General features: G+C 37.8%; 1 protein-coding gene and 1 long non-coding RNA gene across 9 annotated transcripts in view; one reads left to right on the forward strand and one right to left on the reverse strand.

Moving 5' to 3' along the window:
• Positions 1-15,302: 15,302 nt before the first annotated feature.
• LOC121512510 lies at positions 15,303-21,196 on the reverse strand. Its single transcript, XR_005992119.1, has 3 exons — positions 21,084-21,196; positions 17,606-17,694; positions 15,303-17,481 (listed from the first exon to the last, which is right to left on the reverse strand). It is a non-coding gene; the product is annotated as an uncharacterized LOC121512510 (long non-coding RNA).
• A 160-nt stretch (positions 21,197-21,356) lies between these two features.
• tead1b (TEA domain family member 1b) overlaps positions 21,357-26,527 on the forward strand; it is a 67,026-nt gene continuing 61,855 nt past the window's right edge. For 6 of the 8 annotated variants that reach the window (XM_041798048.1, XM_041798264.1, XM_041798329.1 and 3 more), the window contains exons 1-2: positions 21,357-21,508; positions 21,972-22,094. The gene's annotated coding sequence lies outside the window, so the exon portion shown is untranslated. Of the gene's footprint in view, positions 21,509-21,824; positions 22,095-22,133; positions 22,247-26,527 lie in introns of those variants that run through there. The other 2 variants (XM_041798194.1, XM_041798122.1) reach the window with 2 other exon arrangements.

Consider the following 26,527-nt stretch of genomic DNA (forward strand, 5'->3'; position numbering starts at 1 on the left):
TAGCGCCCTACATGCCCAAAGCTTATGCACATTACTGTACTTTGTGTTAGAATTTAGCAGAATGAGAGAGCCATGTAAAGAGCACAGGTAGGGCAGACACCTCACGTACAGGGGCCCCTAACTTGGGCTGAAAGATTTGCAAAAATAATCTAATTTCAATTTTTTCCCCCAATATTGCGATTGTGATTTAATGTGTGATTATTGTTATGTCAATCTTAAGTATTTTTCAACAATTTCAAAAAAATAAATTATTTCATAAGTAAGACCATGTGCATTTAAAACAATGAAATTACTTCAGAAGCAACTAATACATAGTAGCATGAATCTGAATATGGGGGTGCAACAAGCTTTAAGCTATAAAGAAGGCAGCTGGGGTGGAGGAGGTGAAGATGGCTAGCAGCTGATTGCAGCTGGGATATGACTTTGTGAAGTAATGTTGGACCTCATCAGTTTTATTTAGAATGAGCTCACTATTTTTGCTCATATTGCAAATGTGATGTCATTTGCTTTGTTTAAGGACATTAGCGCTTTTATGTCACTCATTTTGATTAAGAAAAACATACATAAAACACGAAAAGGAGGATTTTTGTAAACCATTATAAAAAAATGACACTTGAATGCTTGCATAATGTGCATAAAATCTCTGCCGCTGCCAAAAAAAAAAAAAAAAAAAAATTAAACTGGTATTTTGACACATTTCAAGTTAAAGAAATATTGCAACTTCTGCAATTTGTAAATTGCAGCAGGCAATATTGTGATTTAGCCTAATCTAATTTGCAATAAATTTCCTATCCCTACTGTTAACTCATCAGCTGCAGATGTGACCTATCTCGTAAAAGCTCTTTGAGTAGCCAAGCAACTAGGAAAAGCTAAATAGAAGCCCACTTACCATTACCATTCAGTCCATCTACTTGGATCATCATTTTTTATGCAGAGGTGTCTATAAAAGACTGAACAAGAGATCTACTGTGAGCCATATCTTCAGATCTCAAATGAGATGTCAAATCAGAAATACAACTTTAGCATGTGCAGGTCAGGTCAACAAAGAGTTAAGATGTACCATTTTGTCTACGGGAGGCACCACTTTGAGTGTACTTCATAGGAGCTTTAATCATGTTTATAGGGTGTGGAAAGTCCTGCCCTACAAATTGTTGTTCAGATACAGAAAAATTTGCAAAAAGAAAAGTAAAAAAATCAAGGGAACCAAAAAAAAAACACTTCTATCACCATCACAGAACAGTAAATACAAAATGACTAAACCTGTTATCACTGAAACAAAGCATTTCCATTTCATACATTTTGCTAACATGTTATTTTCCTTTGCATGATGATTGTTAATTTTTTAAGCCACAGCATACATGTATAAAATATGGTGCCTTATTCTTAGAAAAAAACTAATATGCAAAATATAATCAGCAAGAGTTAGCACAAAGTTAAAGGACTCAGTCAAATGCTACTCATAAATCAATACATAAGGAATAATATAGGCTGCTTTATAAAAGTGCAACAACAATGTGAGACATTTTTCTACCATTAAAGGACTCTATATATATTTGGATTATAATACTCAACTAAAGTAATATAAGTTTAGTAACATTATATTTTTCCACTACATAAATAAAAAAGCCTTGTAGGAACACATGAATATTTTAAATTCAGAAAATATTTTAGGGAAAACATGAAAAATGATTGTGAATAAAAGAAAAATAGATTACGACCTAACTCGTTACACCTGGTGTTAGTTTTAAGCCCCCCCTGCATATCCTGTACAGTCTTTTGTCAGTTTTGCTGCTCTATAGCTGCACACTGTATTCACATTCTTTCCTTTTCAGACCCAATCCCTCTAAATGTGCAGATATGCAGCAATGTTTGTTGCCATCATTCCTTAAACCAGCAGGGTACATTTTATTAACTGAAAGAATGTCGTTAAAGATCCTTGAACGAGTCGTACGCTGCCTTTCTCAATTTAACTGGTGCTCTGAGCATAATGCAAACACTTGTAATTGAATTTTTTACACGCCATACAGGAACGCTTTCAGTACAATCAAGATCCCTCAAATTTTTGCTTTTATATGAGTCTCTAAGTTCCATCAGCCTTCTCTAATCGAGTCACAGCGCTTCTTCGTTGGTTGGATGTTTTCATACATTTTTGGTAGTATTTTTCTGATGCATCAGGCACTTATTATTATCATAATTCTTGTTATTGTTTCCTACACTTTTATTTGGAAGCTCTTAAAATGTTGAGAAAAGAGGCCGAACTAACTATTGCTCTATACCATTTGGATGAAAACACAAATCTGTTTTTCTGTGTTTGATTTTAGTGAACTGGTCCTTTAATAGGAAAACAAAGGATGCCATTCTCATTGGTTGAATTCATACAGATAATTTCATTCAGATATCTCATAGTGACAGTGACATGGACCAGACGTCTCTCAGATGTCATTAAGAAATACTCTGAATGTAGGTCTGCTGCTGTTTGATTATTTGAAGTATCAGGAAACCAAAGAGGGCTGTGAATCGAAAATGAAAACATCTTCCAGTAAAAAGAAAAATGAATACAACATCCAAAAAAAAAAAGAAGTAAACGGTGATGCGGAGAGAATAAGAACAGCATTCTTGTTGCACACATGACAATTTTATTTCCAGTTAAACTCATCTGTTGTGAGGATTTCTTCCTGGAATCGGCTTGGTTGGAATAGAGCAGCTGCATAACACAATCACATATGAAAGCTCTGATGAAATGGGTAAAGCTTAAATCACTATTCTGGTAAATCAATTGGAAATAAGAAATAGAAATCAATTTGGAAAAAATGCCACACTATTACTTTAACAGCATTCCAAATACAGGCAATTTAGGCGCAGTGGGACAAGAAAAAACATTTTTTAATCTGCTGGGCTGCAATCTGTATTAATTTTATCCCTAGTATGCCTTTGATAGCATGAACTAAACTACTGTTCCTTCAGTACATTATTTTTATTTCAGGGTCCATTTTCATATAAAATGAAACATAATGAGGGAAACATTCAATAATGCTGCAGCCTGAAAAAAGAAGAAAAACATGTAAAAACTCTCTCGGACATCTGTAGCTTTGTGGTTGTTTAAGCTTGCAAAATGTACAGAGGTATATTTCCATGAACCATGCAGCCCAAGTTAAAGTATGACCTGTGGCTCTTTTCCCACATGTGATTCCCCAATTTCCCTCTCTTTCCCCAGTCTCCAGCTCTAGCCACTGTAAAATCCGAATAAACAAGAAAAGACAAATAAATAGTCTGACGGGAGAGCAACCCATTGGATTCAGAGGACACCTCTTTTTAAGAGAAATGAAACAATTTAAATCTGGAATTATGGCTATGAAAAGTATTCACCCCTTGGACTCTTTACCCTTTTATTGATATTAGAAATCAGTCGTGGCCAGTGTAGTTTTGACAAAAGAAATGCAAAAAAAACCCTCTTTAATGTCAAAGTCAAAACAGTTTCAACAAAGTTATGTCAAACCAAAATATGTAAGTTGAAGTAAGTGACTGTATAAATATTCACCCCCTCTAAAGTGACTGACTACTTCAAAAGAGGTCCAGCCAATTGCTGCTAGTATTCTCACAATTGGTGAAATGGGGATAATCTGAGTACAGTGAATGTGTCTCAAGAGATTGTAGTATAAAGACGTCTGTGTCTGAAAGGACCCGTCACTGGTTAATCAGTATTCCTGGCTACCATTACACCATGAAGACGAAAGAACACTCCAAGCAACTGAGAGAAAAGATTATTAAAAGGTATAAGTCAGGGAATTGATACAAAAAAATCAAATTCAGTGAACATCCAAAGGAGTTCTGTTTAGTCCATCAAGAAATTGAAATAATATGGCACATGTATAAATCTGCCTAGATCAGGCTGTCCGCATAAACTGCCATCAGACAGGATACTATGTTGGACTGACATCAAACCCTGCCCATCACAAACACACCATCCCCACTGTGAAGCATGATGGTGGCAGCATAGTGTTGTTGGGATGCTTCTCAAGCAGGTGGCCCTGAAAGGCTTGTAAAGCAATAGGGTAAAATGAAAGCGGCAAGTGACCTAAAGCATACAAGCTACACAAGAATGGTTTAAAGACAACAAGGTAAATGTTCTTGAGTGGCCGAGTCAAAGCCCAAACCTCAATCCAACAGAGGATTTGTGGCTTGGCTTGAAAAGTGCTGTTTACGCCCAATCCTAGTGCAGCCTGACAGAGCTTGAGCAGTTTTGCAAAGAAGAATTGAGTAAAATTGCCTGATTGCCTGATTGAGACCTATCCACACAGACTCAGTGCTGTGATTGCACTAAATAGTGACTTGAAGGGGTTAATGAAGTAAATATTTGCCTAAATGTGTAGTGTAGTCTGATATAGCCTTAAGATGGTTTTTATAACTGCTTGTATTTTGTCCATCTTTCCATCCATTATCTATACTGTTTATCCTGATCTGAATCATTGGGGGGCTGGAACAAATCCTATCTTAATCCAGATACCTTCTTGCTGTGAGGTGACAGCACTAACATTTGCACACCATGCAGTTGTTTGCAGTTTGTGTTCAATGAAACAGGAAATTTACCAAAATTGGGTCCCAAGGACTTTAATTTTTGTTGCCATGGTATCAAAACATTTATTGATGTCATGTGATTTTACTGGCATCTTATTAAAGTTCAAAATTGTGGTATCTTGACAGTTGTAGAAGTAATATTAGTCTATTGCTTGACAAGTCAAAGCTTTACTTTTACATTACTGTAAGGTCATTTATTTTAAAATGCACTTAAAATCAAAACAGTGCAGCAGATAAGAGGACGGAGAGCGAGCTTTCTGCTTTGGGTCTGAATCTCACAAGCATCTCTTCCCCACTTCAAGGAAGCATTTCATCAAAAAGACTAGGTGGTGAGGTAGAGCTACTGTGGATCCACCTCTCCAAACCTCTGTGATTGTGCCTGGCTGCTGCAGACATAAACAAGGTCACTGTTGTTGACCAATCTCACAAACATCACCTACTTAAAGACAATTTCCCAAGGATACATGCACCAGCCAGAAGAAAATGGAAATCATTTTAAGAGAAAATAAAAGAGTGTAGTAGAGAAGCAGAGAAAGCACATGCTTTAAAAATTGTTCATAATTTTATTTGTAAAGCACTTTATGAGCCAGGAAAACATGTTTTCTATACGGCACTCTACTATAAATAAAAATTCAAAACAGTAAACTCGAAGATTTTATAAACAAAATGTGTAATCATGTGTCTGGACAATGGTGACAAGTTTAACTTATGACAACTTTTGAAATGAACTCTAAATGATATGTAGGGCTGCACTACACTGGAAATTATAGTGCAATACAGTAGAATAACTGACTGAATTAAGCATTCAGACTTTCAGTTCATGCAAAACAGCCCTTAATTTGCTCTCAACCAACTACACAGATTTTTATACGATCCGTTTGATTTATTAAATTAATTGTGAGACTAATGTGTACATATTATTGAGGCTGCACAAAGTGTATTGTATAGTGAGCGGATATTTACAGCTCTCTACCCTGTTTACATTAAAAACATCTGGTAACATTAAACAGAGTGGCTTCACAAATAAAATGACTCTAAATTAAAGTGTAAGTGAACCCCTAGCTCAGAGCTAACTCTGCCCACTTCAGACCTTTGAAAAATGCTCAAAAAAAATGGGCAGTTTGGCACTGAGAGGAGGGAGGGGAAAAGGACAGGGTTTTCCAGATGAGGCGGAAGTGACAGTGACGTCCCCTCGCCAGAAAGTGACATGGCGTCCCGCAGCACTGCTGCCTCAGAGTGATCTTTTGAGGTGGAGGATTTTTCCCCTTTCAGTTTTCTTCAGTCCCCTGAGGCAGGCTGTGGTGTGGTGGTGGACTGTGGTGGTCCTGAGCACTACCTGGATTGGATGAGGAGTAGACTTCTGAAAAGTTGGACCGGGACACCAATGAAGAAGCCTGGAGGAGGAGGAGGAGGCTGAGGTATGCTGGATGAGATGAGCAGGAGATGTGAGGATCTGGACTAGATGGTGATAAACTGAATGGAGGTGGCTGGGGTGGAGGAGGGTTGCAGTGTCCACTCTGAAATGACAGGCTGACCGCGGAAGTGAAGACAACAGATTTAAAATGTGACAGGTGCATGATGATTGGAAAAATGAGGCTGTGGCAGAATCTACAGACTCTAAAGTCTGTCACCAAATCTGCCTTCTATCATCTCAAGAACATCTCCAGACTCCGACCATCACTCCCTGATTCTGTGGCTGAAACACTCATTCATGCTTTCATAACCTCCCGCCTCGACTACTGTAATGGAGTCCTGTCTGGAGTTCCCAGCAAAACCCTGGACAGGCTTCAGTACATCCAAAACTCTGCAGCTAGAGTTCTCACCCGCACCAGACCCTGGCAACACATCACTCCAACCCTCATCCACCTCCATCGGCTCCCTATCAAGTCCTGTATCAACTACAAAGTCCTCCTCCTCACATTGAAAATCTCTCCATGCTCTGGCTCCCCAGTACCTTTCTGATCTCCTCTATCCATACACACCATCCCGCAACCTTCGATCTTCAGACACTGGCCTACTTTCCATGCCCAAAACCAAACTCCGAACCTATGGAGACAGAGCCTTCAGTGCTGCAGCTCCCACCCTCTGGAACACTCTTCCTGCAGACATCTGTAGCGCTCCATCGCTGGACATTTTCAAAAAAACGTCTCAAGCACCACCTGTTCACCACAGCCAACAGTCTTCACTAAACCACCCCTTCAATCATCCTACCCCTCACATAGTTTGTCCATGTCTATGTGTTCCCGTAAAGTCTCCTTGGGTTTCTTGAAAGGCGCTATATAAATTCAAGATAGTATAATTATTATTATTATTCTTATTATTATCTGATCTGAATGAGTAGAAACAGTCTTCCTGCTTGAAATTTTGCTGATCTCCATTTGTCCTCAGGGGCCACTAAAAACAACACAAAATGTAAGTTTTCTACTGCATTGACTGCCCCATCTTTTCCTAGTTTCCAACAACTTTTTCCCCTCATTTCTCTGTAGGGTTTTTTAGGGCACTATGACTTTCCAACCATGCATTGTTCTCTTGTCTTCAGGTACCTTCAGCCCTCCTCTGTATTCAAACAGGTCCCACATGTCTCCAGTCTGACCTCCTCTTTTTTTGTTTCTGCTCCCTTCCTCCTGCTGATAGTTCAGTTAGCTTTACATAATCTTGTGGTTTAATGCACTGACTATGGCTGCAAAGCCTTTCATTCCTGAAGTCCCTGCCTTTTTTGGCCTTTGGCCATTGTCAGATTCATAGTAAACAGTCTGGGGGCTTTTGGTTGTAAAAAGTCACATTGTTATCCTGATAAAAATTTCCTGCAAACCAATAGCCATTGTTTACCTAATAATGCATGCAGCATTTTGCGTTTAATAAGACAGGCATATTTTCCCATCATTACACTTGAGAGTGCATGTGCATCTTTAGACCCAAACCAAATCCGTACAGTGTTACAAAGATATTTTAGGAGCTGTTAATAGATTACTGTAAATAAGCAAGTGTTTGCTAATATCAGCACATCTAGGAATGTTAATTTAAGGTTGTTGTGATGTAAAAATAATTAGGCTATCTAATGACAATTTTTTTTTCTTTTTTATGTTTAAGTGCTTGAATGATATTTCAAACCACTGCTTTAAGTCAGCTTTTCTTACAGTATTGTACTCCTTACTGATAAGTTAGCATTTTAAGAGTTAGGTTTTCACATATTTCGCTAATGTCCTCTTTGTTCTACACTCATTTAAGTCATTACATGTACTTTTAAACCTAAGGCAGTACTATCTTAAAAGCCCAGCTTTAATAACCTCATTACGAAACTGAGGTAAAATAAGAGATGAAATTTACATTTGTGTTCTTCTAGTATGTTTGTGTGTATTACATGTTGGAGTTGATGGTAAAATCCTCTTCCCAGGCTGTTCGAGGTAAGTGCATCACACCAGCTGCTCTTAGTTTTGGCTGAGGATGCTTTTATAAATTGAGCCCTGGATTTCTTGCCAGCTTTATCCCCTGACATTTAAGCTGGGATAGTGACAATGCATTTCAATAGCCCATTGTTCTGAACCACTATCATCAGTGAAGCCCAGGACTGCCGAGCTTTCTGCTTTTTCACCAAAAAGCAGAAAATGATCACCCATAATCAGACAGCATACGGCAAGATGTCTTCAACAGGAGCATTTCCAGCCATTAGGTGTAATTACACTCCTGTATCTGCCTTTATATACCTCTGTATTCATATCAAATAAGCCTCTCTGCACATGCTAAGACATTAGGCCTGTCTGTCCTTTATGCAGGACAACAGCAGTTTGGGCAGCAGTTAAGAAAAACACCCAGAAAAAGGTAAGGCTGGCAGGAGCCACACTAAGGATGAGTAGTTTATGACTATTAGGGGATCAAAACTCATGTGTGTTTGTCATTGATTCGTGTTTCAATATAAGGGCTTAGTGAGGGAGAATCTACCCAGTGTTATCCAGAATGTTCTGTACTATTATCACTGCTCTTTCTGCATTTCACATGCACATTTGCCAGTCTTTTTACATTCAAAGTCTTTTTACTTTTTAGTCTTTTTAGATTTAACTTTATTTCTCATCACACAGTCTTTTAAAGATTCATTCTAAACATGTGCTTCTTGTTCTGAAGGGAATCATCCCTTCTAAAATTGTTTGTATGATGCTGTAACTCTATTTGTTGCCAGATGGCAGATATTTTGATGGTGCACTGATTCTTTTTGAAGGCAGGGCATAAAACTCTGTTCTAAAAGCATGCATCTGTGTGATATCACAAAATCCTCCGCCTCAGATACAATCTGCGTGCACATCTGGTTCATAATCACATTTTAAACATTGGTTATGCAATAATCTGTCTTTAATGTCTGTGCCCTGCTGGCAGAGGCTTCAACAGAATAGACACGGAGCTGAAACAGAGATAAAGAGATTAGTAGGCAACTAGCAGGTATGCAAACTGTTTGAAACTGTAACACAATATGTGCAAATGGCTTCAGCAGCTTATTGAACAACTGGAAAATGCATTTGTGACAACTTTGTTAGGACTTCATTTCATCAATGTCTCATACAGATGTGCAGAGTATGATTGTGAACATTTTATGGCCTTGTAGCAGTATATGCTGTATTTTGTCATTTCTATATATGTTCTTAAATACATCAGCATGTCTTTATGAGTGCTGAGGTCGAAGGAAAAATCCTATTTCACTTTTTTTATTTAAAAAATGTCATAACATTGTATAATTACAAGTAGAATTGTCCATATGAGCCAGCTCATGATGCAACCTCATTCATGATTAAAAAAGACAATCCGTCAATTTTTCTCATCCTCCTTCATTTATCAAGTGATGTAAATGGCTGTAATTGAACATGATCTCTCACGATATCTTCCTTCCATAGATTTATGAAGAGCAGATACGGAGAACAGTTCTTGTATTTAACACTGTCAGGGTGTGAGGAAATTAATACAAATGAACGACCTGCTCAGAGGACGGACATTTTGATTGAATGAGAAACATTTGTGTAAAAAGCATGACCCATGGCATATCATTTGTTGATTTCAGGATTTTGTTGTGCCTAGACATGCTAAATTCATCTTAAATGTCCAGAAGGCAGCTGTGGTCACAGAATCTGCTTCAGAATATCTTAAAATAACTTGTTTTATTGCAGCGTACAATTCATGTGTGAACAAAGCTCTTACTAAAAAATGCAAGTGAATTAAATTGCAATCAATAATTGTACTGGACTTTTTCACCAGCCTAAAATTGATTCAATGTAGTATTATCATAGTAAATCAGATCTGTCCTTGGAAACATGGTGAGGCAGCTTTGGAAACAGAAACTCTTTTCAAAATCCAATCAGATGCATGAAATCAGAAAAGTAAGCTCAATTTGTCCATAAATGTAGGAAACAGACTTCTCGTTGTCAAAATAAATAAAGAAAAGATGCTCCACAACTGTCAAAATATATAAAGCATATCAGGATTTTACACACTTAAACTAACTAAAAATGTTCTGATAATGTCTGATTTCAGGAGTAAATACAGCACATGCAACCAAATTCATTGTTCTTCTACCACCCACTTTCACAAGCTTCTGCAGTTTTATGTCAGCTGTGCAGTTGAGCTTCAACGGGGTTTTACAGTCTACAGCTATTCCTTCTCAGACGATGCAGGGTTCAGTATACAGAAAAGAAAAGAGGCGAATAGTGACAGGTAATGTAGTGGGACCCAAACACGACAGAGATACAGATGAGAAAGACTACTGACTTAGTTTATCAAAGCCATCTTAACTGAGCCACACAGCTGATCATTTTACTGCTTTAACAGGTTGTATTACAGACATGCCTCTTATTTGTATCATTTTTCATTTATCAAAAAAGTAAGACAGAGGATGTTGAACTTTGTTGAACTTTACTGGATTGTGTTAAAAATATTCCATTATGGGCACCAGTTTAGCTCAGTTGGTAAAGCAGGTGCAAATATGCAGAGGTGGTTTCACCATTAGGTACACAATGGCCTTGGGACACGGGGGGGGGGGGCTGCACAGGACCACATGGGTTAAAAAAGTAAGATCCAGTGCCAGAGGATGGACAGACTCAGCTAATTTATACTGATATCTGACAATGTTAGAGAGCTGGACTTCAGTGCTGTAATTAAGGACTTTACTGCCCTCAAAGCCAGAAGAATTTTAAAAGTAAGAATGCACTCAAGTAGTTTGTGTTTTTGTTCTGGTTTATCTGTTGTGTGATGTATCAGTTTTGTTTTAAACACTGATGTAACTTTATGTGGTGGCCTTCAGACTCTGGCAGTTAAACTGAAGAGGCAAAGCAGCCACTGTATCTGTTTATGTGCGTGTGTTTGTACCAGGAGTTATGTGTGTGTCTGTTGTTGGAACACAAATGCATTATGTGAGGGAGAATGATAATGGCTTGCAAAGCTGGAGTGTACCTTTTGGTGGGGCAGTCTGTATTGAATATAACTGTTTGTCTATGGGCTGAGGGATTATGACAAATAATGGCACAGTGTCTTAAACTTAGCTGCAACCAGTCATGGCTGATTGCTGATGGATTATTAGATGCAAATTAGGGCTGGGCAACTAATCGAATTTTAGATTAAATCGCAATATGTCCTACTGCAATTTTCAGATTCACAAAAGGTGCAATATTACTTTGACCTAAAATATGTGTTAAAATACGAGTTTAATTCAATTTTTGTGCAGCAGAGATATGTTCCACCCATCATGCAAACATTTAAGTGTCATTTTTAAGAATAGTTTACAAAAATCCTGCTTTCCTTATTTTTTGAAGTTTTTTCTTACTCAGAATAAGAGTGGCATAAAAATGTGCATTCCCTTTAATGCAACATTTAATATAGATTTATATATATATATATATATATATATATATATATATATATATATATATATATATATATATATATATATGTGAAGAAATTGCAAATTGGACATTTTTTTCAAAATTGTTCTGCCCCTGTTTAATCTATTTAATATTGTTCTGGTTAAAATATAGAATGATTTATTGCTTGTGTTGGAGGGAAAGCATTGGATGAAGAACTTAAAAATAATTACACATTAAATCGCAATCGCAATATTGAAAAAAATAAATCACAATTAGATCATTTTCTTAAATCGTTCAGCCCTAATGCAAATAAAGTCTGTCTGATGTTTGGCATGGTAGACGGAGTCCTGATAATGCTTGTGAGTGGGGTGTGTAAGGGATACAATGATATAAAATCACCATGCAGTTCATCTATCTATCTATCTGTCTGTCTGTCTGTCTGTCTGTCTGTCTGTCTGTCTGTCTTTCTGTCTGTCTGTCTGTCTACCTATCTATCTATCCATCTACTTTATAGTTCATTACGGTGAAAGCATGATAAATATAATAGTAATAATAACAATAATAAAGAATGTGATAAATAAAAAAGCACTAATTATGGCCTCAATCACATTGTGATAATGCTGAGAGCTAGTTAAAATATTAAGATGTAATGAGTTTGAGCTTTAGTCCCCTTCTAATAGTAAACATGATTGCCATAAGAGAGGTGGTGAACTGGTACTGTTGGGTATTTTCGTATCTATATTTCAGGTCTGGATATAGAGGTTTCTGGCTTTTTTTTTTCCTGAAAAGAGATGTTTCAAAATATTTTATTCCCCACAATGATTGCTTTTAGCTAAATGGGGAAGGGCCTCATGTCACTCTTGCCCGTTGGCTTCCAAATCACGAAAACCACCCCTGGCAACAGTCCTCAGTGCCTGGTTGCATGTTTGAATCCTCATCCTGTCTGGTGATTGTCCTCCTATTTCCTGTCTCATATCAGCTGTCATGTTTACTTTGAATTCCTAATGCCAGAATTAAGGATAATAAGAACTATTTATCAAGAGAATGTGATTCATGAGTAAACTGAATAAGTGGAGTGACTTAAACATATAATGTCATAATTAACATGGAGTGCAATAATGAGAAATACTTTTAAACACAATATTCCTCACTATCATCTTTATAGAAAAGGAACCTGACACAAGGGTAGACTGTAGACTCTCAAGCAAATATGAAGATGAGTTTGTAAGTTGCCACAAGGGGGCGTTTTCAGACTCCTTAGTGTGAAGACTCACCAGTAAGCCTGAAAGCAGCCATGGATTATATCTACTGGTATTTATTTATCAATAAACAGAGAACATTAAATTTTTCTGTATAATTTACTTTTTTTAACATCTGTGATCTTCTGTATATGATAACTTCCATTAATTGTAACAAATCTTTCAGTGACAAACTATAGATTTTTGTTTGTATGTATGTTTTTTAGAATGATATAAAATGCCCACTTTTTTCCACATGTATATAATGTATGTATTTATTGACAAATACATGCACAGAAACATTAACCTGGTGTATGAAATAATCAGAAGCAGAGCTGATTGGGATGTGGGCTCCCCCCTTTCGTTTCATTTAAGCAGTAAGTGGCCCTCACTAGTCCTGCTCTTATCTCTGAATAAAGCGAATCAGTGGGCTGGCTGAGCAGTTCGAACACAGAGCCAGGAGAGCACCTGGCCTTACTCGGCTATCTGATTAGAAGAGGTTACAGGCCAGGCTGAACCAGACCAGGCCAGGCCAGGCAGGGGCTGAAGCAGACCTGCAGAAAAAAATGAACTAAAGCAGGCTAATTCTATTGCACCATGAACTCCCTTAGAGGCTTAAAGCAGCAGGTTCAAATCAAAGCAATGTTAAGAGCACACAACGACCTTATCAACCCCAGAGTCAGGAATGAGGTCTGTGGAGGAGAAGTGGAGCGTTACTGGTTAACAACAGCTGATTGGTGCTCCCTGAAGCATGCTTTTAATGATTAAGCTGTTATTATCTACGACATCCCCAAGCTCCCAAATTGGCTTATGAAAAAGAGTCCTCCTCTGACATATTCTATCTTAGCTGAAAATAGAAAGAAGAGGGACACAGAGTGAAGGCATTAGTGTGGGAATATGGCACACTAGCAGTAAAGAGCACCATCGGGTTTTAGATTTGTTCTGCTTTTATCCCTTCTTGGTTTGGGGAAAATATGATTTATAATCAAGATGAAAACATAATGGACCATATAAGAACACATGCAAAGAGATGGAGCTTAGTGCTGCATGCCCACAAAATTGAAAAATGTATAAAAATAAAGAAGCTTTGATAAAAGATGCTTTAAATAAACAACAATTGAAATTAAAGTTGTTGAAGATATGTAACAATCATTCTGAAATTTTAAGCTATAGATTACACATTGCACATTGTTGTTTGCATGGCATTTTTGATGCAAATTCGCAGGCATTTATGATTGGAAACTGCAACTAAAAGAGGGAAAATCAACATGACTTACTGCTGTAGATTGCAACTTATTATACAAGATTGACAAACAAAATATAAAAATATAATACGAACACTCCTTCAAGATTCTTTGTGAAAAAAATTATATGTGAAAAAACTATTAGGCTTTCCAAACGATAGCATAGCAGCCTGTTGTGTAGAAAGAAAGTATTTATTATTACAGGTGTTGTTCCTTCACCAGTGAGAGGTTATTTCAGGACTGGGTCACTTCTATTTGCTGTTTTTTTATTCAGTTTGGGGATAAATGTGACATTTAAGGGCAAAGGTTACACACATTGAAGTGTAAGTGCAGTTCAGGAAGGAGCACACTGGAAATGCACGAGTAATCTGTGCATGCATGATCAAGGCCTCCTCTTCCTGTTTCGGGGGAGCTATGACACCAAACAAAACTGCCATCTTATCACATACTGTATGTACGTGTTAAGAAACATACCAGCATGTTTCCAAGCCAAGTGGGCTTTCATGTGTTTTGCACTGAGGAGAGGTTTCAGTCTAGCCACTCAGCTATAAACCCAGATCAGTGGAGGGCTGCAGTGATGGTTGTCCTTCTGGAACTTTGTTCCATCTCCACACAGGATCTCTGGAGCTCAGTCTGAGTGACCATCAGGTTCTTCATCACCCCTCTGACTAAGTGGCTTCTCACATGATTGCTCAATTTGGCAGGGCAACCAGCTCTTCGAAGAGTCCTGGTTGTGCCAAACTCCCTCCATTTGAGAATTATGGAGGCCCTGTGCTCTTGGGAACCTTCAGTGCAGCAGAATTTTTTCAGCAGCTTTCTACAGATCTGTGCCTTGCAACAATCCTGTCTCTAATCTCTGCTGGCAGTTTCTTTGCACTCATGTCTTGGTTTTTGCTCTGATATGCATTGTCAATTGTAATGCCTTCTATAGTGGGTGCCTTTCTAATTAAATGTCCAGTTAATTTAATTTACCACAGGTGGACTCCGGTCAAGGTGCAAAAACATTTTGGCAAAGATCTAGAGAAATAGAAGGCCCCCCAGCTAAATTTAAAGTGTGTCTCCAAAGGGTTTAAAAACTTTTGTCAATTTATTATTTCTTTTTTCTTATTTCAATAAACTTTCAAAAATGTCTTAAATTGTTGTTTTACTTTGTTATTATTGGGTACTGGGTGTAGATTCATGAGAATAGAAATAAATGTAGCATCAGGCTGCAACAAAATCAAAAAATGAAGGGGATCTAATTTTTTTCTGAATGCACGGTACATACACTCTAGAATAAAGCATCTGAGGAATAGTGTTAGTGTTCAATTTGATATATTAAGTCAAACCAGACAGAGTAGATAAAGGTTTTTTATTCTTTATCTGAGCAAACATACATATAGAGGCCACTCTTGTCACTGCCACAGCTGGGCCACCCCTGTCAGAAAAGTCTGGCTACATCACTGGTCAAAGTGGCTGAATCCTTCAAAACCCTTAAGGCTCAATGTTTTTTGTGTATTAATGCAATTTTGAAACAGTTCATTCAGGAACATTGACCCCTGCTTGGTATGACATCAATTGATATAATAAGGGTCTTGAAGTGTGTTATGTTGAGTTCCTATTCCAGAAAAGACCTCTATACCACTTTATATACAAACGACTCATTACCGCCACTTAAATGTAAACAGGTGTGTTTATTGATCAGAAACCCTTCATCCCTCATATACTTGCATTTGTTTATGGAACAGTCTTGCCTCTGGCAATATGGTTGACACGCTGACGTATCACAGCGGCAAACACAGTCAATGAGGCGTCTATGTATATTATGTCTATGGGCCTGATACCCTGCAGCCTATTTAAAATGATATTGATAGTATTGTTGTACTGAAGCTTTAAAAACACTCCAGATCTTCATCGTTTGTCATATTTTTTAGCAAAAGTTACAGCAAGTGAAAAAGAGACAGTGCTGTCTAAATTGGATAAATAGATCAACAAGGTATTTGAGCAATTTCACTAGAGTGTAAGAGTTAACCTGCATGTTTTGGTAATGAGAACCAAACATATTTCATATTTTGTCTGCCTTGGCATTCTTTTTTGTTGCCATGGTACCAAAATTGGCATCAACATTGTTTGATTCCCATGTTAATAGTATCAAAATTTAAAATTCTGCAGCTCAAACAAAGAGTTGGATGAATAAAGCATAACAGAACCATTGATCCCTCTTATCAACTGTTGCTTGCCTGATTATATTAATTTGCATAGAACAGCTTGCATCTATGATGACTTTTAAACCCTTGTATAGACTTATTTAAAGATGATGAAATCAGTTATAGAAAAGAACCCCTGACAGTAACAGAGACATGTATATTTAGAAAGGTGTCAATCTTTCCTGCATCTGATATGTGAACATGCATCTGAACATGTGACTCTCTGGCTCCTCATTTATCCATCTTGTCTCATTTTCCACCTGTACAGCTTACACCCCTGCATGGCTCACGTGGCCACACCCTGTTTCACAATATGAGTGGCTGTGCACAAACAGTGTCACTGTAAGACGGGCTTATTTGACAAGTTCTTGGTTCCGGTGTAAGCGTTTCCTCAGAAATGATCAAAAAACAAGAAGTGCACAGTGATCACAGAGATAAGAATGTCAGGAATTCATACATCAATAATTTAACTGTAATCATGTGGCTCAGTAACCTACAAAATGCAGTCTCTTCTAGTGGGTGCACTGACACTGAGGACCTCTCATGTGAGAGCCTCTTCTGAATCCTGACACACGTGTCAAGATTATTTTTAACATGTTGCTTTCAAATACTGTCAGCTGATAAATTACCACTGTTATATTTGAGCTCCTGGAGTTACAAACTGCTGCTGCATTCATCTTTGGAAAAAAAAAACACATCAAGCAGGGATTTCTCATTTAAGATGTCCTAGATACAGCTGCCTTTTTGAAGATTAATAATTTGTTATTTAGGGAACAGTCAAGCCCCAAGACAACAAGGAAAATGATATGCCTGCTAACAGCTGCTTTTAGATGGGCTGCTTCACTATGAAGGGCATTTTCAACAGATTATGGAATAAAAAATAATGATAAGGCACTTAAAGGCAGTCCTGTATGAACATTTAAATCTTACACCACCTGTGTTTCTCTCTCAGCTCAACGTGCACAGACAGGTGTTAAAAGGTGTTGATGGATGTCCTCAGAAGGGCAGTCGTTCGTCTTTATAGATCCTTTTCTTTTGAGGGATTGGTGTCAAAACATTGGCTTCTAATGGATGACTTGTTCAGACAAGACCACGGCTGTGTCTTTGTGTCTGGAAGTGTTTGAACTCGCACTTCTAAATGTGGCAGACACAGCCTTTAAAATAGCATAGAGGGTATGTGAAAATAGTTTAGCATGTCATAAAAGCTTTAAATAAGGCCTGTATTAAATGCATCAACATGGTCAATTACATCTGTAGAAGCTGAACCTTGTTCACCTTTACAAAGTCTCTCCACATTCAGTCTGCTTGATGGCCTGCTGACAACATCCTCGTCTTCTCTCTTGCTTGATTTTGCTCTATCCAGTGATGTTTGCTGCTGCCTTTAAATCCTGCAACCAGCCTAAAAACCATGAATAATAAAAAAAAGGTTTAAGGATAAAAGGAAAATTGAAACAGGCTTTTTTATATATGCTTCTTGTATATATCATTTTAGTCTATGGGAAAATAGCATGATGACCACACACCTATGCAGCTAAATCTTGTCCTGTTGTGTTCATGTCCAGTTTTAACTTCCTCCCAGCTTGAGAAGAAGTCCTCCCTCTTCATGCTATGTCTTTGTTGGCCCCACATAAAACAGACATGCCAGTTAAGCTATAAACATATCTTGCCAGTTCATCATTCAGGTTAATTAAAGTTAAGTGCACAATGCTTTCTCAATTGAACATATGTTTTGAGATGCCCTGCAGGTCTAAGTCATACAGGAATCTGTCCAAACACGTCCTTCATTTTGTTTGATGCAGTTGTGTGTGATTATTTAAATTATTAAGCACCACATCTGTCTGTATTTCACAACAAAAACACATGAGATTAATTAAGACATAAGAAATGTGACATTACATTAAAATTACTAGAAGTTTATAAATCAATTTAGCAAGGATTTTTATTTTTATAGCCTGTAAATCTGAAGAAATTGTAGAGTAGTTTTTCCCTGCTTTTGTTTTTTTTATATTTAGATTTAATCATACATGAGAGTTTCTTTAAAACTTTGCCAGATCTGACCTGAATTCTTCCCAGACATATAGAGATAGATAAATCATTGAAATGAATACAGCTCAGTTATTGTGAACTATGACTAATTAGCTACAACAATAAAGTAATGATTCATTGACATACCAATGCTTTAAAATCAGCATTAAAGATTACAAATATCCTGAAATTGGCATTTATACCATGTATTTTTCTTCTTAAAACCTATTGGTAGGCTGTTCAGCTTTTTGGTTTTAACTTTGAATTATTAGACACAAAGCTATCAAGATGCCCACTTTAGGGCTACTCCATCGTACTCAGGTAAATGGGCTTGCAGTGATTTTATATGAAGTCTTGTCATTTTAACAGCAAATTTAAACCAGATATTTTCTTTGATGTGCAACAAAAAAAACACTGTGAAAACATGTCATGCATGAAGAAACATTTCTTTGAAAATAGATCTACAATTGATCTGATCGTGCATGTGTGAATTGCAGTCTTAACTTTAAGATTTCCTTAGAAATTTAACATATGATGAAATGACAAAAAAAAAAAACAGCTAGAGATAACAACGTTGCAGCTATTGCACCTTTGCAGAGTGACATTTGAAGTGCTCCAAGTCTTTGCTAAAAATTAAGAATTTTTTCTCTTCCCTTTTTTACTAGCCATCCTCATGATTCTCAATGTTATCATACCTCACTCTGTAATTTCTGCTCTGGTTGTATTCCAATCTTCCTTCCTATTCCTGTCTTTGTGTTTTCTCTTGTTCCATTAATGTCTGTCCTCCTGCTATACTATCATGTACTACTGTACTGTACTGTCTGCAACACCATTAAAAAAATAAATAAAGGGATTATTAAGATTTTGCAATTCCACTTATAAACTTGCCTCCCTTCCCCAAATTCCTGTTAAATCCCATGTAAGAGTGTATATTTATGTGGCCCGTTGTGGTTGAAAATCATGGCCCATTTTACCTGAGTGAGCTAAATTGGGCCAGTGTCTAAAATTACGTTTTTCTCAAAAATGAAATTCTATATCCATATCTTAACTTTTTTTTCTTTGAAAGAGTGTTTCAAATAAATGATCAAAGGTACACTCCTTACTTTGTTAACTATCTAAAAATCTCTCTATGCCTCTTATTAGTTATGAATCAGTTTTGCTTTGCAACTGTCCGCACATTTTTTGCTCCTTCACATAACACTCTGCCTCACCCAACTGAGCAACCTCTGGCCAATAAAAATTGTTAATAATTGTCAAAAAGGTTTAAAGCAACAATTCGAGATCAGTCATTGTGAGGTATGATGCTTGAACTTTATCTGGCCCATTTTACCTGATTGCCCACTTTAGCTGAATTCTCCTCACTTCTAGATTGTAGAACCACTTTTTGGCCACTTAAGTAAAAAATAAGACTTTCCATCAAGCCTTATGGTGCCAGGTTATTTTTTTTCTTATAGTCTCAAAATGTTCCAATAAAGCTTAAAGTCCCTATAAACTGAGTTGAAGTGGCACAGAGCTCAACTGATTGACTGAGTGGTGGGCAAGACTGCACAAAAAGGCAGGAACTTAAAATACTTAGTCCCTGCAAGGTCAGATCCAAACTTTGTGTCTTAACACATTAGATATGTTGGAATAAGGTTGATGTAAACATCTGAAAACGCTGAGATCTACATGTGATTGAATTTTCTATTCAAATCATTAGAAAGTTGTTCACCTCTTTCCTGGCTTGGTTTTATTTGGGTGGGGCAAAACTCTAATTCCATGACATCACCAGTCTTGATGGGGATCTACCCCACCCTCGTAATGCTACAATGATATAAAATCACATAGCTGTTCATCTCAGTATAGTCTGTTGTTAGCCGGTCACAGTTACCAGTCAGCTTCATGCTGTGTTTTTGTTCATTGTGAGGTAAATTTGCCAAATCTATCATCCACAGTGTACTACAGGTTATTAAAAGTATCATAATGGAGAGATTTGTGCCAGAAAACAGTAAATTGAATCCCCAACCTCTGTCTCTGGTCAGTCATAAAGCCAGGCAGCTGAACCCTGATCAGAAGCATTTTCTAAAATTAGAGAGGATCATATTTCTGGCGTGGCTTCAGGTCATCCAACCGACACGCCCACACCATCCTAGGTCAGATATTACGGCCTCATTTTTCATGATTTGAAGCTTAATTTGATAAACTTAGAGATGTTTTTCATTTCCGGAATTTGGCCTGGTGGTTCATAACACAGTGGCCTGTAATACAACAAACCTAAAATAAAGATTTATTATCACTTTACAGGGACTTTAATTTACATATTACAATCAAATATTACTGGCATTCTATGTTGTCACATATTTGTCTCACGCTCAGCACAAAACATACACACAACCGGTTGTTAATGTATCTGGTTAGAAATTGAAGGTGCTGAAGGTCTTAAAATGTGTGAAGAGGGTCTTGAAAAGTATTAAATCATATGTCAGATTTTATTCTTGTTGATTTTATATTGTTAAGAGGATGGGGTAATTCCCCAGATATGGTGATGACATGGGCTCCCATTTTTGCCCTGCTTAAATAAAACCAAGCCAGGAAAGAGGTGACCAACCTTCTAAGGATCTAAATCAAAAATTCAGTAACACATCTCAGTGTTTTCACATGTTGACAGCAACCTTATTCCAAAATATCTGATCTGTTAAGACCCCGGTGAAAAAAGAATTAAAAAATATTCAAAATCCGACTTAAGGTGAGGAACAAAAGTACTAAAACATGGCGACTAGAGGATAACTTCAAAAGGGAGCTGTCTCCACAATGTCTAGATGTTTTGAATGCATATATTTGAGTAGAGTTATGAGCAACTATAAGCCAGGCTACAATGTAAACAACTATTATTAGCCTTCAACTTCTACTACTACTACTTACGTAAGCTAAACTAAAGTATGTCAGCAAAATAAAAAATACGCTTTGTATGTTTGTGTTGATATGAGAGGGACATACCTTACGTGTTCCTCTGTTTTAACACGGTTATCATAACCGAGGCTGCATTGCTTACAGTGTAAGTTGCCTTCACGGCCGTGAAGCTGTGATGTCTGAGCTCCGTGGTGTCTTTAAATGCGTCGTCGGCTCTCGGGATGTTTTGTACCCTCCCTGCCCCTGCTGCCTGCTGCCCAGGCTGGCTGCTCGGGGCTCGGGATGACGCCACCTCTCGCTCCGCCCCGGCGCAAACTCGCTCTTTGCGTTCATTTCATTCCTCTTCTCATTCCGAGCATTCTTCGCATCTCTGTCAGTGCGCGAAGCGATTCACCTACACCTTCCTGGCTGGCCCAGAAACACCAGAATAACTTGACATAGTATTAAAAATACCCCGTAACAGCCCATTACCAAAAGAAAGGGACATTTTTATATGAGATATCAATAACGAGGTAAGTTTCAATGTTAGTTGCAGGTATCCAAACTGGTTGTAGACTTATGTTCACGGGGTTTACTTTACGTCTTTACAAATATTTGACATTTTATTAAAAATGTTTGCTTATTAATGGGTTTTTACTCTTTATTTAATGGCGGGAAGTAACGTTAGGTCGTCTGTTACTATCGCTGAGATAGATGGCCGATTCTGGTCGCTGTTGCAACAGGGTGCTCACTTTGAACACTCACTGCTGTAGCCTATGGCTTTGACATAGCAGCGAAAATCTTTGACATTTTTCACATTTTTTGAAAAGAAGCCCGATCATACGCCCCTGTAATACGCCTCAGATGCCGTTTCGCCCCGTGTTAGATCCTCAGAAACTCCCAGAGGGATTCAGGAGGAACTAATAACATTACTGCACGAATAACATTTTTTGGACAAGATGACGGTTGAAAACGTTGCTGTTTTGCTCTCCGTAGTTGGCTCAGCCGGGAGTTGTTGGACAATTTTCGGACCACCTCGAAGGAAACACGGCGGAGAGACTTGTTGCTTCAACACGTTTTGACGGTGCTTTTCTTTTGAAAACGCCATCGAAGTTCAGTGTAAGTAAATGTTTTTACCTTTTGTGTTTCTCTCACCAGCCCGTGTGCTATGTTCTCCATGTTGTTACTGTAACTCTAACGGCTGAACCGGAGGGAAAGGTTAGCCCCAAACTCCTGCCATTAAAGCTCCACTGTGTCCCTCCCAAACTAAAGTAAGTCCACATTTAACGCACTTAGGCTCATTTTAACTAACTCTGGGGGTTTAAAGGCGACATGTAATGAGCTAAACATGATTTTTTCTCAGCTGAATTCTTTGTAAAGTTAAGTCAAATGTATGTTTGATGTTAATGGAGCCGTAGTTTGGGGTGCCTTTCATTGTTTTTCTTTACCTTACTCTACTTTGGGAAATGCATGCTCAGCTAAAACTCAACTCCCCTTCAAACCGTCTGGCCAGCTGTGTTATGGGTGGCACAAAGTTTAATCCTTACAGAGATTCCAGTCAAAACTTTTTGTGGGAAAACTACCCTGACTACTATACAAAAGGAGAGATGAAAATAAGGCTGCAATCTGTTTTGTTAGCAACAGTAAAGTTGGTTTAAATAGAGGATGCGTAGCCTGTTGTACTGAACACTTAATATCTCCTATTTGTTGCAGAATTGTGTTGCACATCCTTTTACCTGACTGAATATTTACCTCTGTAAATTGTTAGATTTGGTGTGCTCTGAACAAACAGCCCTGTCAGGTCATTAGGCCACAGTTTACACAGCTCTGATGGGCTGCTGTGATTCAATCAAGCTCTCCTTATACTTCACTAATTTAGCAGGAATTACAAATACATTCAGACTGAAGCTAATTCATACACTTGTAAGCACTTCAGTAAGTTGTAGTCTAACACTGATCTTGACACTGCATGTTGTTGATTGTGTTTCTTATTGGGTTAAGGGGAAAAAAGTAATTGCCTGTCTTTGAAAATAAAACTTCAGCAAAGTTGCTTTATTGTAATCAGCTTATCTGAGGCTAGACATGTCTGAGTGGTTTATAGACCTGAGCTCACTTCAAAAGAAGGTTCTTGAATTGATATCAAATTTCTTTTCATAATGCTGTTGCAAGTTTTTTTTTTTTGCCGTGGCTGTTTTGCTCTTTAATGTGAAAAAGACCTGGGTGTTTTTGCTTCTCGAAATCTATTCTCAAAGTCTGTTTTAGATCAGATGTTATTCTCTGTAAAGTGGTGACAAAATACACAGAAAAGACAACATTATTAATTTAGTTAACCTGAAAAGGGCTGCTATCATTTCCAAGAAAACAGTTAGAATGCAGCCAGGCGTAACTCCAGACAAGTCACAGTGTAAATCAGCTTGCTTGGAATAAACAAAGAAAAAAAAAAGATTGGGTTTGAAATAGATTCTTTGTTTTCAGGTTATACAACCAGGGGACCTGTTGGAGGGAAGCCTGCATAACATTTGAGCAAGAATAGGATGTAGTCTTTGTTTGATTGAATAAGACTTTACCTCTGAAAGTAAGAGTTTCCAAACTCCCTGGGGCATAATGCAGTACGTTCAACAGTAACCATGGTTTATCAAACAGGATTACAACATAGACATATTGTAGCTATGATGATAATGCGCCTGTGGCTCACTACATTATAATTTGTATTTGTTTTTATTAAATTTAAATGAACCATGAGCTAAAAAAATGTGATTGCAATGAAAGATGCTAATCATTTCTGAATAAGTAGCATGGGTTATGAAAGTGAGTGTTGTGGAAATTAAGCCTCATAGTCTTAACTTTAATGCATTGTTGCCTCATATTTGTCTCTTGTAGAGGTCTGAGGGCAGCACTACAGAGAGTGCAGTCTATCTGTTGTGAAGGGTGGAAAGAATAATGTGCTTTTGTGAAGCACAGAGTGGACCTTGTTACTTCTTGGAGTGAAGTGAGACTCTTCTTTTCTTTAGTTGTCCACACTGGTGGTTGTGTGATGGTTGCCGACTTCAGAGGACTATATTTTGGGCAAACATTTGTTAAATATCTTTGCACAAAGTATGTGCAAGGAAACATGGCAAGTATTGGTTATTTCCTGTTCACAAATTCTTTTACAAAAAATGATCGAATCTGCTAATTTTAGATATTTTTATTAGCAATCAGAACTTAAATTTGGGGAATAGCAATCATCGATAGCATAGTGAGGATGCACTATGTATTTGAGAGTCATGACAGAGTGGTGGGGAGAGGCTTCTGTGTGTCTGTGCAACAGGTGCCACAGAGCAGCAATGTATTTATTTACTCTGGGAGCATCTTGTTCAAACAGCACTTTGATTCCATTTGTATTGAGGATTATTTGAGTCCTTCTGCGCTCCTGATACTAAACAGATTATGATGCATGCAAATGAAGCTTTTATACAAAAGTCACATACTTCCAATTGGTAAAAATGTCAATTTTGGTGCTTTTGAACTGACTAATTTTGACTCAGTGCAAATTTGTGAAGGATTCCTTGTCGGATCTTGTGTGATTTGTCTTTGACAAAAAAGATTGTTGCTTGGCGTTTATATTTAAAAGGAAAAAAATCATTCAATATTGTTGTCTTCATTTTTGTTTGTAGGTTACGCCCTTGTTAGTGGTTAGTTTAGCTGTCAAGTCTTTGATAAGATGCTTTCATGGCTCAGATAATATTTTTGTTACTGTAAAAGTTGAAAGCTGTGTTTTATTTTGAATTGGGTTAAGACTGTAATTCATAATACATGGATTACCAGAAAATTGATGTTAAAAATTAAAGCTTTCACTGACTAAAATAAAATAAATGTACTTCACGCATATTACAAGGAATGTTTTCTAATCGTAGTGCTGGCCCATGAAATTCCTCATGGGAATGTGGACAAATTACATGTCCTGTATTTAATTGAAATGGTAATACACAATAATATTTTTTGTTATGAAAATCCAGGGCTAGAAAAAGATCTGTGATCTGTAATTGGGTCTGGCCACAGAGTCATTAATCGTGTAATTAGATGTGATGTGTGGCAGGGGGAGAATCACATCAAAACATCAGTGTTCGCCTCGGTCAGTGAGCCCTTTAAAAACAGGACACTCCTGCAGGCTTCCAGACTGTGTGTGCCCTGAGGTAAACCCTGGTGTAGAAAGGGAATTTTAGAGTATGCGCTGCTGCTCAGCAGTTTGAGCAGGGCCCACTGAGGCCAGCCGAGAGTGCCACCAAAAAGGAAAAGCTGGCTCAAAGCCACTGACGTCATCTAAGTAAATCTGCTTCACTGCTGCAGCCATAAAATGACTGCCAGCTACCGAATGCACTTTGGCCCTGTCAACCACCTTAGTCAGAGAAACACATTTCTTTTTTTCTCCTTGTGCATACTTATGGAAGACAGGCTGGGTTCAAGTCGAGTCCCCTTTTGCTCAAGAGTAGTAGAGGTCTTTTTCATTCAAACGGAACAACTCATGTTTGAAGCTTTTACTTAAAGCACTAAATGATTGAGCCTCTCTGATCCCTTGAAGTCATACCGCTTTAATATTGCAGCCTTATAATTTTAACCATATGGCAGTCACGTGCCTTGGAAAAAAGTATTTAGACAGCATAATGCCTTAACCACTCATTATTGACGTACACTGCCTTAGAAGTTATTTTGACTGTGAGACGTGCACGTCTTCTTCAGCTATTTGAATAAAAAGACAAATGAATGAGCTGCTTGTGATCACACACAAAGGAAAAGCAATATGTTCACCATGAATCATTCGATGAATCAGTTTCTGAAACCACTATAAACATTTTGAGTTCTAAACCACAATGAAAGCAGGAAATCTCGGCTTCAACAACTTCCCCTCTCAGTAGTAGTGGTGGTGATGTTCAGCTTCCCACTAGTGAAAGGAAAGCAACGGAACAAAAGGCACACAGTCACTTCATTTACTGAAACTGTGTATAATTTGTGGCTTGTATTCAAATGCGGGTTATTCAGTCTCTCTGGCACCGTGTTCCCCAGTCGTTGCTTGTAATAAATTCCCACAAGACCTTTCATCAATGGTCGCTGCATTGTTATCATGGCCGACACAGATCGGGCAGGCTCTCTGTGCCCTGAAGGTGCCCTGGATTCAGTGGAGGCACAGATAGACTGGAGGGTGAGCTCCCAACATTAATATGCAGGCTGTTCTTTCTAAATTAGTTTGGAATCCGAGCCCGGGACACAGCAAAGGAGTATTGTCCAGACTGTTTTTGTCTCTGTTTAGTCTGTTTAATGGACCCAAATAGTACACGTCTTCAACAAGGCGTCTTGTTGGTTTATAATTAAATCATTAGCATGGGTTAGCTGTGTGTCAACAAACAATAAGTCTTTTATCTTCCCTGTTTTTAGAGCGTCTGTTTTTTTTTGGGTGAAATTAAAATGCAAGACATTTGTTCTTTCTTTAATGTCTTTTAATAAAGTCTAGCTGCATACCGCAATGAATTTCTTTGTTACAAAAGTTATAGTGGCACACCACTCAACTGACTGAC

Source organism: Cheilinus undulatus, linkage group 1 (assembly GCF_018320785.1).
Source record: "Cheilinus undulatus linkage group 1, ASM1832078v1, whole genome shotgun sequence".
Taxonomy (NCBI): domain Eukaryota; kingdom Metazoa; phylum Chordata; class Actinopteri; order Labriformes; family Labridae; genus Cheilinus; species Cheilinus undulatus.